The sequence below is a fragment of the Petaurus breviceps genome, unplaced genomic scaffold (genome assembly GCF_028583685.1).
Source record: "Petaurus breviceps papuanus isolate PSGF00001 unplaced genomic scaffold, PetGlider_PUasm1.0 38, whole genome shotgun sequence".
In the NCBI taxonomy this organism is placed as follows: Eukaryota; Metazoa; Chordata; class Mammalia; order Diprotodontia; family Petauridae; genus Petaurus; species Petaurus breviceps.
In genome coordinates, this window is record NW_027186304.1 from 9,957,563 (window position 1) to 9,968,720 (window position 11,158).

An 11,158-nucleotide genomic window follows, 5' to 3' on the forward strand; every position below is an offset into this window, starting at 1 on the left:
ACCATCCTAATAGACCCTAAATATGGGACAAGTTTGCTTTCACTTGGAAGGGTAGACAATATACTTTCACCCGCTTGCCACAAAGGTACATACATAGCCCCACTATTTGTCACAGGATTGTGGCTGAACATTTGGATGTATTAAAGCTACTGGTGTACAGCTTACCCTCTACATTAATGATATGATACAGGGAAAAGATTCAAAAAAAGTGGAGAGGAGTTTGATCCTTCTAATTGAGCATATGAAAAGTAAAGGGTGGGAAATTAACCCTGCAAAGGTTCAAGGATCAGCTCAAAATGTAAAATTTTGGGGTATACAATGGAACAAGGGTCTACAAGAGATTATTCTGCAAGCCCAGCAAAAGATTCAGGATTTTCCTACCCCAACCAATAAGAAGGAGGCCCAAAAGTTCATAGGATTGTTTGGATACTGGAGGCACCACATTCCACATTTGGTACAGATTTTGAAACCTTTATATAGAGTCACTCAGAAGAAATAGGAATTCGATTGGGGACTTGAGCAGAGTAAAACTTTCGAAGGAGCCAAGGCTGCCATACAATTGGCCCTAGATTCGTGGCCCATTCAAAATGGTCCAGTGGAATTGAAAGTGACTGTACAAGATGATTATGCAAACTGAGCTTATGGCAAAAACAACAAAGCTGAAATGTACCCTCGGGGTTTTGGTGTAGGAAACTCCCTTCATCTTGAGTCTAGTATACACCTTTTGAAAAGCAGTTGTTAGCTGCATATTGGAATTTGGTGGAGACTGAACAACTGACTGTGGGCCATGAAGTGATATTAAGACCTGGAATCCCAATTATGACCTGGGTAATGAGTACCCCAGCTTCTCACAGAATTGGACATGCCCAAAAGGCTAGTGTAATCAAATGGCAGTGACATATTCAAAATAGAGTGAAAACATGCAAAAGCAGAGTTTCTGCTCTACATGAATATATAGCAAACATAGAAATTGAGAGGAATGACACAACCCCTGAGTCAAAGTTGATACAGTCCTCTGTAAAATGGAATGAGGGATATGATGGGTTAACTGAAGAATAAAAGAGACATGCATGGTTTACTGATGGGACAGCAAAATATTTGGGCCAAAAAAGACATTGGAAAGCAGTGGCCTATAACCCATGTACTAGAAGGACTTTGGAAAGTACTGGGATAGGTGCAAGTAGCCAATATGCTGAACTTATGGCAGTATGTCAAGCCATCAAAATAGAACAAGGAGGACAGTGTCATATATTCACTGATTCATGGAAGGTAGCTAATGGGTTAGCTACACGGATGCCCATGTGGAAAAATGAAATTTGGGAAATTCATGGCAAACAAGTCTGGGGCAAAGAATTATGGGAATATATCTGCAACATAACTTTGATCACTCACTGACTTGTAAGTTTTTCATGTAGATGCTCACATGGCCTTCACCATGCCACAAAGTAAATACAATGCTCATTCTAATTGACTGGCAAATATTGCTACCGAACATATTGTCCCTACTTTGACAACAACTGATGATCTGGTATTAGCAAAATGGGTTCACCAAACAGCAGGCCATTTGGGGGTCCAGGCCACACACCAGTGGGCACAAGATAGAGGTATTAGTTTCTCTCATTCACTGTTAAAACAGATAGCAGAAGAATGTCATATATGTCAATTGGAAAAGGAGCGAACTCTTCCTTGGGTAATAAATGGAGAGATAGCAAGAGGAAAAGTCCCAGCCCAAATCTGGCAAATAGATTATATTGGTCCACTACCACTGGATAAAGGATGCAGATTTATATGTACTTGTGTTGATACCTATTCAGGTGTACTAGTAGCTTGTCCTTATAAGAATGCAACCCAGAAAAACACTTGTAAAACTCTATTATCTCATAGGTCTATGTTATGGAACTCCAATGCAGATTTTAGTGACAATGGGTCACATTTCAAAGGTAATGAAATGAAGAAGTATTGTATACTTAACAATATAGAATGGGTATATTATATTCCATATTATGTACAAGCATCTGGGTTACTTGAAAAAATGAATGGATTACTGAAAGAACAGTTGAGGAAGTTAAGTTCCAATTATTCATATCAACATTGAAAGGATAATTTGTTCATGGATTTATGTAATTTGCATAATAGACCATTGGGAGGAAGTACACCTCTAGCCAGAATGATGACCCCAAATCTGAAAATTGGAAAACAACAAACACACAAGATCCCAAATATTGAGTATTGGACCTTGAGGCCAGATGTCCCAGCACCATGCCCAGGAACACCTGGTTCGTTGGGGTATGGTTTACATTGTTTAGAGGACTTTTGGTTGGACAAAAAAGAAATAAGAAAAATCTCCACTGGGATATGCATAAGAATCCCTAAAAATCACTTTGGACAGATTTTACCCAAATCAGAATTAGTAGTTCAAGGAATACATGTATTGGCTGGAGTAATAGAATCTAATTATCAAGGAGAAATTGTTGTAACATTCCATAATTTAGGTGAAGGGCCCATAGAGATTCACAAAAATGATAGGATAGTTCAAGTGATTATCGTTCCTTGTAAAACAATACCACTTGTAAAAAACTGACCCTCCTTCCAAAATGACTGTCAGAGAAACTGAAGGATTTGGTTCTATAGAGAGAATAGAATTGGGAGCTAAAGTATGGGTAAAATGGAAGCCAGATGATGTTCCAAAGGCTGCAGAGATTATAGCACATGGGAGGGATAACACTGTAACTATTGTTTATTCTGGAGAAGATGATTACAAAATTGTAACCTTAACTCATATATTCTACCTTAAGTGAGGCTACAATAGTTTGGTTATTTTCTCTTTGCTTCTTCTTAGCTTTTTTTCTGTTTACCTTGTTTGCTAGATTTGTTTCTGCAGGGTTGGTACCCTCCACCTGTAGATGCCTGATAGCTTAAGCTGGATGTCACCCCTTGCCTGCAACTGTGATGTGTCATCCTTGAACCTGGCATCAAGTATATTAAGAACTGACCTCTCAAATGGGACCCCTTGGGACAGGGATAGCTCTACGTCTGATGTCAGCAGCAAGTAGCCATGGAAGAAGAGACCTTTGCCCCTTACCCCAAGATTTTGGGGACCTATTTATTCAGGGGAGGGGATGATTGGGAACTTGTGCTCAAGCCCCACCCTAAAATATTGTTTTCTGTGTTTATTGTGTGCTATCCTTGTTATATTCTTGTGAAAATCTGTTGACACCAGTTATTACTAATATATTTTTGCCAAGAAAGACTCATGAAAGATCATAGGGCTGAATGTAAGGGTTATGGGATTTAAAGATTTTTCATGCCCCGTTGGATTTGCTGATATAGCAGGAAGAGGTTGGGCAAGAGGAATCAGAAGCCAAGCTAGATTTCCTGCAGTGACTGGCAGTGGCCATAGCAGCAGCAGTGGCCAGCAGAGGCAGCAGGAGTGATAGCAGTAGAAGATGAGGTGGAGGTGAGAACCCCCTTTTTCTGAGACAACCAAAATTTCTGCTGAGGACTGCTAGGGACCAGAATTGTGGGGGTCTGGAGCTGCTGGGAGCATGCTTCCTGGATGCTGAGCAGTTGCTGTGAGTGGGGAGTAGAGGACTTTTGCCTGAGGTAGACTGTTCTCTTTCAAAGGCTTTAGAATGTGGGTCCTTATTACATTAACTACGTGTGCCAATTTTATAACTACTGTGATGGTCTTGACTTTCTGGTTTTGGGACTGTTTTCTGGTATTTTAATAAATGTTCTAGCTTTATCCCCAATGTAGAGAGCCTGGTATACTTTTTGATTAATAAGCTCATCAGCATATTTATAGTTGCCGTAGTCACTGGGAATATTGCATTGGCCATAATATTCCTAGGAGTTTTCTTTCGGGAATCTTTTTCAAGAGGTGATCGATAAAGTCTTTCAATTTCTATTTTGCCTGCTGTTTCTAGAATATCATGGCAATTTTCCTTGACAATTTCTTGAAGGATGATTTCTAGGTCCTTTTTTTGATCATGGCTTTCAGGTAGCCCAATAATTTTTAAATTATCTCTCCTGGATCTATTTTCCAGGTCAGTGGTTTTTCAAATGATATATTTCACCTTGCCTTCTATTTTTTTCATTTATTTGGATCTGTTTTATATAATCTAGGTTTCTTATAAAGTCATTAGCTTCCATTTGCTCCAATCTAATTTTGAACAAATTATTTTCTTATAATTGTTTTTTCTTGTTACTCATAATATTTTGTCCTTGATATGGGGGTTTCTAAATTTAACAATAATATTTTTGTGAGTTTTCCTTTTAGGATGTCTTTCAGGAGGTGATTGATAGATTTATTTTTGATTTGCACTTTCCCCTCTTGTTCTAATGTTTCGGGACAATTTTCTTCCATTACTTCTTGTATTATTGTATCAAGATTCTTGTTTCAATCAGAACTTTCAGACAATCTAAGTATTCTTGTTTTCTCCTCTGGATCTGTTTCCTAGATCAGTTGTTTTTCTTATGAGATGTTTCACATTCTCTTCTATTCTTCCATTCTTTATATTTTGTTTTTAATTTCTTCATCTCATAATTTTGCAGGCTTCCTCTTCCCTCATTCTGATTTTTAAGTAGTCATTTTCTTCCTTAAGGTTCTGGATCTCCTTTTCTATTTGTTTGACTTGCTTGTCACAATCTTCTTCTTTTTCCTTTATTATTCTTATTTTTCTTTTAAACATTTTCTCCATCTCTCTCACTGGATTTTTAAAGTCTTTTTTTATGTTCTTCAATGAATTATTTTTGTGCAGGTGGACATTTGACATTACTCTTTAGAATAAAAGAGGTTTTCTTTATTTCAATATCCTTCTCTGAAGATGAACCCTTCTCTTTTCCCATAGTAGATCTCTATGCATGTTCATTTTTTTGGTAATAATTTAGTTTTTATAATCACCTCTAGTCCTGGGGAATGGGGAACGGTGCCTCTTGCCTCTGTTGCTGTTCGGTTCTCATCTCTGACCTTGAAGTCCTATCAAGATGTGTAGCCTCCTGTAAGTGCGCACAATCAGTGGCTTTCTGCTGTAGTGCTTCTGCTCTCCCCAGGTGTGTCCTGGTGCTTTCTTGCCCACACTTTTCTTTGCAGCACAGCTGGGTCTGGTATTACTTGCCAGCAGAGGTTCCCTTGATCTTCCTCTGATCAGACTCTCAACTTCTGTCCCTCTCCCAGGAGTGACTAAGGCTGAGGCAGCCTCTCGAACCAATGAACTCCAGGGTTGAGGCTCATTGTTTAGGCAGCTTGCCACTAGTTGTTAATGGGCACCTATCCTGGACGTGTTTACTCTGTGCAGGGAGGAAATCTAGTTCTGGGAATTTTCTTCAGGTCTTCTCTGATCGTCCCAAGAAGACCCCTTTTCTGGCCCTATTCTTATTTTTTTTCACAGCCCTATGTATTACCAGAGGTGCTATATTATCTCTTTTGTGCAGGAAAATCTTATGAACTTAAATTTTCTGACTTAGTCTGCCATCTTCCCATAATCCTCTTATGAAAATTATGCTTATAAACATTAAAAATGGGCAAGTGGCAGGTAATAAGTTCATGAGACTTCAAGAAACAATAAAACAAATTTGAAAGAAAGAAAAAGTAACCCAGAAACCTGTAGCAGCAAGCACCCCGGCATCCCCAGGGTCTCTGCCGACACAGGTTCTTAGATCTGCTTTGTTAAAGGAAAGCAACTCAAAATGGGTTATCAAGCTTACTTTAATTACTCAAATATGTATCGTTTACCTAGTTCAGGGGAAAAAGTTCAACACCTCAAACTTCAGAATATACAGACAGAATTATCAAGACAGAGAAACAGATCAAGGAGACAGTTTCCAAACTGTCCAACCATTACATCCAAACCAAATCAACATCTGGGTTTTTCAAAGGGGGGGGGGCAGCTCTCAACAGCAGCTTCCCAGAGTTTCATCTGATCAAATCACAGAACACTTCTCAAAATGAGCCCCCAAAACAAAGCCTCAAATTAGGGTTTATATAGCCTTCTCCTGGCTCAGAGAATGTAACAATGTTCTGGACCCACTGGCCAATCAAAAAGTATCTACTGAAAAACAAGCCTCCCACTCCAGGCTCCAGGTGCACTTTAGCCTAGGAGCAGAGAAGATCTTTTAAAATTTACATTCCCATTACAAAAACTATATGAACATAATTAGAAAGCACTTTTTACAGAATCAAAGTCATATATAAGTGATTGGGAAAAAAAAATCAATTGCTCATGCTTAGGTTCAGTTAATATCATAAAGATGATAATTCCATCTAAATTTATTTACATATTCAGTGTCATACCAAATGACCAAAAATTGCATTATGCATCTAGAAAGAAATCATAACAAAATCATCTGGAACAACAAAAAGTCAAGAATGTGAAGGGAAGTAATAAAAGGAAATGAAAGGGAAGGTGACCTAGCCATCCCAGATCTAAAATTGTATTAAAAAGCCACAGTCATCAAAACTATCATGTAGAGGATAAGAAATATAGTAGCGGATCAGTGAAATAGGCTAGGTACACAAGACACAATAGTGAATGACTATTGTAATCTACTATATGATAAACCTAGAGACTCCAATTCTGGTATGAAAACTCTCTATTTGACAAAGATTGCTGGGAAAACTGGAGAATAGGATGACAGAAACTGGGTATAGATTGACATCTTACACCATATGCCAAGATAAGGTCAACATTTATACATGATTTATACATAAGTGATAATACCATAAGCAAATTAGGAGAACAAAGAGTAGTTTACCTGTCATATCTATGGTAAAGGGAAGAATTTATGACCAAATAAGAGATAGGAAACATTGTGCAATGTGAAATTTAAAATTTTGATTGCATTAAATTAAAAAAATGTTTTACACAAAGATAACCAATGCAACCAAAATTAGAAGAAAAAAACAGAAATCTGGGGAAAAAATATAGCCAATGTTTCTTATAAAGACCTCATTTATAAAATATACAGAGAAATGAGCCAAATTTTTACGGCTACAAGTTATTCCCCAATGGGTAACTGGCCCAAGTATATGAACAGGAAGCTATCAGTGGAAGGAATTAAAGCTAGCTGTAACCATATGAAAATAAAATGCTCTTAATCACTATTTATTAGGGAAATGGAACTAAAAAAAATTAACTGTGAGTTACCACATCAGACTGAGGTAAAATACACCTATCAGATTGGCTAATATGACAGAAAAGGGAAATGATAAATTTTGAGACGATGTGAAAAAATTGGAACAATATTGCATTGTTGGTGGAGTTGTGAGCTGATTTAACCATCTGGAGGGCAATTTGGAACTATGACCGAAGAGCTATAACATTGTGCATACCCTTTGATCTAGCAATACCACTATTAGATCTGTATCCCAAAGAGTTCATAATAAAGGAAAATTATCTACGTAGAGAAAAAAAAAACATTTAGGCAATGCCCACCAATTGGGGAATGGCTGAAAAAATTGTTGTATATGAATGTAACTGAATACTCTTATGCTATGAAAATGATGTGCAGATAGATTTCAGAAAAACCCGGAAAAACTTATATAAACTGATGCTGAGTGAAGTGAGCAGAACCAGGAGAATATTATACACAATAACAGCAACATTGGATAAGTGGATTAACTGTAATAGTCTAACCTCTTTTCAGCAATACAATGATCCAACACAATTCCGAAAGACTTATGATAAAAAATGCTAACCACATGCAGAGAAAATACTAGGAAGTATGAATGCCGATTGAAGCTTTCTGTTTTCATTTTCTTTTGGCCCTTTTTATTGTCTCTTTCTCAAGGTTTTTCTATTGTATTCTGATTCTTCTTCCACAACATGACTAAAAAATAGAACAGAAAAGAAAAACCATGGGAAAGAGACAATAAAAAGGGCCAAAAGAAAATGAAAACAGAAAGCTTCAATCGGCATTCATAATTCCTAGTATTTTCTCTGGATGTCGTTAGCATTTTTAATCATAATAATAATGACAGAGGAAAAGATTTAGTGAGCACAATTTTTCCACTTTATTTTTCTATTGGTATTATTAATCTGACTGCTGCTTCTGCATAAAATTGGCTGTATAATCACATCTTTGTTTTTGCATATTTTAATATATTCAAGTAAAATATCTTTTTAGAAAAGCAATTATGGACCAATATTTGGTCTACTTAATAAAATATTTTTGTAGTCAACAAACAAAAATCTAAGTGGTATTTTGTGTTCCATGAACCTTTTGATCAATTTCTTCTTTCTTAAATTATGATCTGCTATAAAACCTTGTTTGCAACCTATATTTTCCTTTCCTAGATTTTCTTCAAGAATGTATAAAGATTATTCTCATTAAGTTCTTTTATGGATGGAAAATTATTTTCCAATTTGGAAGTTACTGATATTTTCTTGAATACCCCCTTCTGTAGAACATATTTATCCTTTTCCCCCCAGGAATTTGGTATTCTCCTCTTTCATTTACCATGAGAATTGATCCATAATTATACTTAGAACTCTTGTATGTTTTCTTTTTCATTCTTCTCCTCTCCTCATCTCACATCACCCAAATGCCTTCTGCCACTAGCTCTTCCTTCACCTCGATCTCATGTGATGAAGTGTCCCTTCCCTTTGTGCCGGCAATGGCCTCTACATGCACAAGTGATCCTTTTCCATCATATGTTTTCAAGCAAACTGACTTCTTCCTCATCCCTCTTCTCTTTTTGTCTCCTAGTTTCTTCCCTACTGCCTGCAAACATGTTCCCCTCATTCTTAAAAACAAAACAAAATAAAACAAAGACATATATTCACTTCATCTTTTGGTCCCAATTAGCTTTTGTCCTCCATATCTCCTCCATGAGGCTAAACTCTTTGAGATGTCCATAAATTTAATTCCTTCATTTTCTTTCCTCTCACTCTCTTCTTAATTGTCTTATCTTGCTTATATCCTTATCATTCAACTGAAACTACTTTCTCCTAAATTATCAATGATCACATAATTGGAAAATCTAATGGCCTATTCTTAACCTTCATCTTTCTTGAAATTTCCGCAGTGTCTGACATAGTGAATTACTTTTCTCCTGGATATTTTCTTCTCAAAGTTTTCATCACATGACTCTTAAATGTCCAATATATTTAACTGCTTCCTTGCTGAATCTTAAACCAGATGATGCTCATGAAGACTAAACATCTCACAGGATTCTATGCTGAGCTCTTTTCTCCCTCTATACCTTTGGATGAACTACTCCAATTATTGTATTTGCCTAAGCAAGAAAACTCTGTAAGCCACCTTCTTATTTAATTTTAAGTTCCTTTTGTCTTATTTTGTTTATAGAACTTATGAAATTAAATATATATACGATTCCATTCCAGTAGTTCTTTTTTTAATGCTTTATTAAATTATGATTTACATCATTTGTTTCCGCCAGATTTTGAACTACAAATTTTCTCCCCATTTTTCCCCTATTCACCACCCCAAAATACCAGTCCCACAGGATATCCCCTCCTCCAATCTGCTCTCTCCCATACCACTTTTGACTTTTCCATTGGATCTCTATGCCTCAGTGCCTGTATATCTTATTTCCCAATTACATGTAAGATGGTATTAATAATATTATATATATATACATGTATGTATATATATATATATACACATACACACACATATATTTGAATATTTGATTTTAAAACTTTCAATTCCAGATTCATTTCCTTCCTTCCTTGTCACCCACCCTTACTGGGAAGATAAGCAGTTCAGTATAGGTTGTACATGTGTGGCTAATGCAAAACAATAACATAGTAGATTTATTGTAAAAGAATGACTATATTTTCTCCCTCCTATCCCACCTCCCACTTGTTCTATTCTCTAGTTTGATCCTGTCCCTTTTCAAAAGTGGGTGCTTCAAACTTCCCTCCCCCATGAGCCTGCCCTCCCTCCCATCATCCCCCCTCTCCTCCATTTCTCTCTCTACTCTCCTGGAGGGTGAGATACCCTATTTAGTGTGTATTTAACTTCCTCCTCAAGCCAGATTCAATGGGAATAAGATTGACCCATTCCCTTTTGCCTTCCTATTCTTCCCCTCCATTGTAACCATTTTTCCTTGCCTCTTCTGTATGAGATAGTTTATCCCAAACTGTCTTTCTCCATCTCTTCTCATTATATTCTTCTCACCTCTTAATTTCACCTTTTAAGTATCATCCCTTCCTGTTAAATTGGTCCTGTGCCCTCTATCTATGTATACCTGTAAACATATATAGACACATTCACATATGTATTCATATGCCCATATACCCTCATATATCGACTTATGTATATATTTCTAATCCCTTCAGCTACTGAGAAAAGTTTCATTAGTTACAATTATTGTTTTTCCATGTAGGAATGTTAATAGTTCAACATTGATAAGTTCCTTATGATTTCTTTTCCCTGTTTACATTCTCATGCTTCCCTTGCTTCTTGTATCTGAATGACAAATTTTCTATTCAACTTTGGTTTTTTCATCAAGAATGCTTGAAAGTCTTCTATTCCACTGAATTACCATATTTTCCCCTGAAAGATGATACTCAGTTTTGCTGGGTAGGTGACTCTTGGTTTTAATGCCAGCTCCTTTGCCCTCTGGAATATTTTTTCCAAGCCCTTCGATTCCTCAGTGTGGAAGCTGCCAGATCATTGGTTATCCTGATTGTGTTTCCACAATATTCAAATTGTTTCTTCCTGGCTGCTTGTAATATTCTCTCCTTAATCTTGGAATCCTGGAACCTGGGTATAATATACCTAAGGAGTTTTCTTTTTGGGACCTAGTTGAGGAGGTGATCGGTGGATTCTTTCAACCTCTATTTTGTCCTCTGGTACAAAAACATCAGGGCAGTTTTCTTTGAGAACTTCCTGGAGGATGATTTCTAGGTTCTTACTTTGGCCATGACTTTCAGGTATTCCAATAATTTTTAAATTATTTCTCCTGGATCTATTTTCCAGGTCAGTCATTTTTTCCCATGAGATATTTCACATTGCCTTCTATTCTTTCATTTGTTTGGATCTGTTTAACAGCAACTTGAGTTCTCATAAAGTCATTAGCTTCCATTTGCTCCAATCTAATTCTGAAGCAATGATTCTCCTCCTTGAGTTTTTGAGATTCTTTTTTCCATCTGGCAAATTTGGCTTTTTAAGGCATTCTTCTCCTCATTGC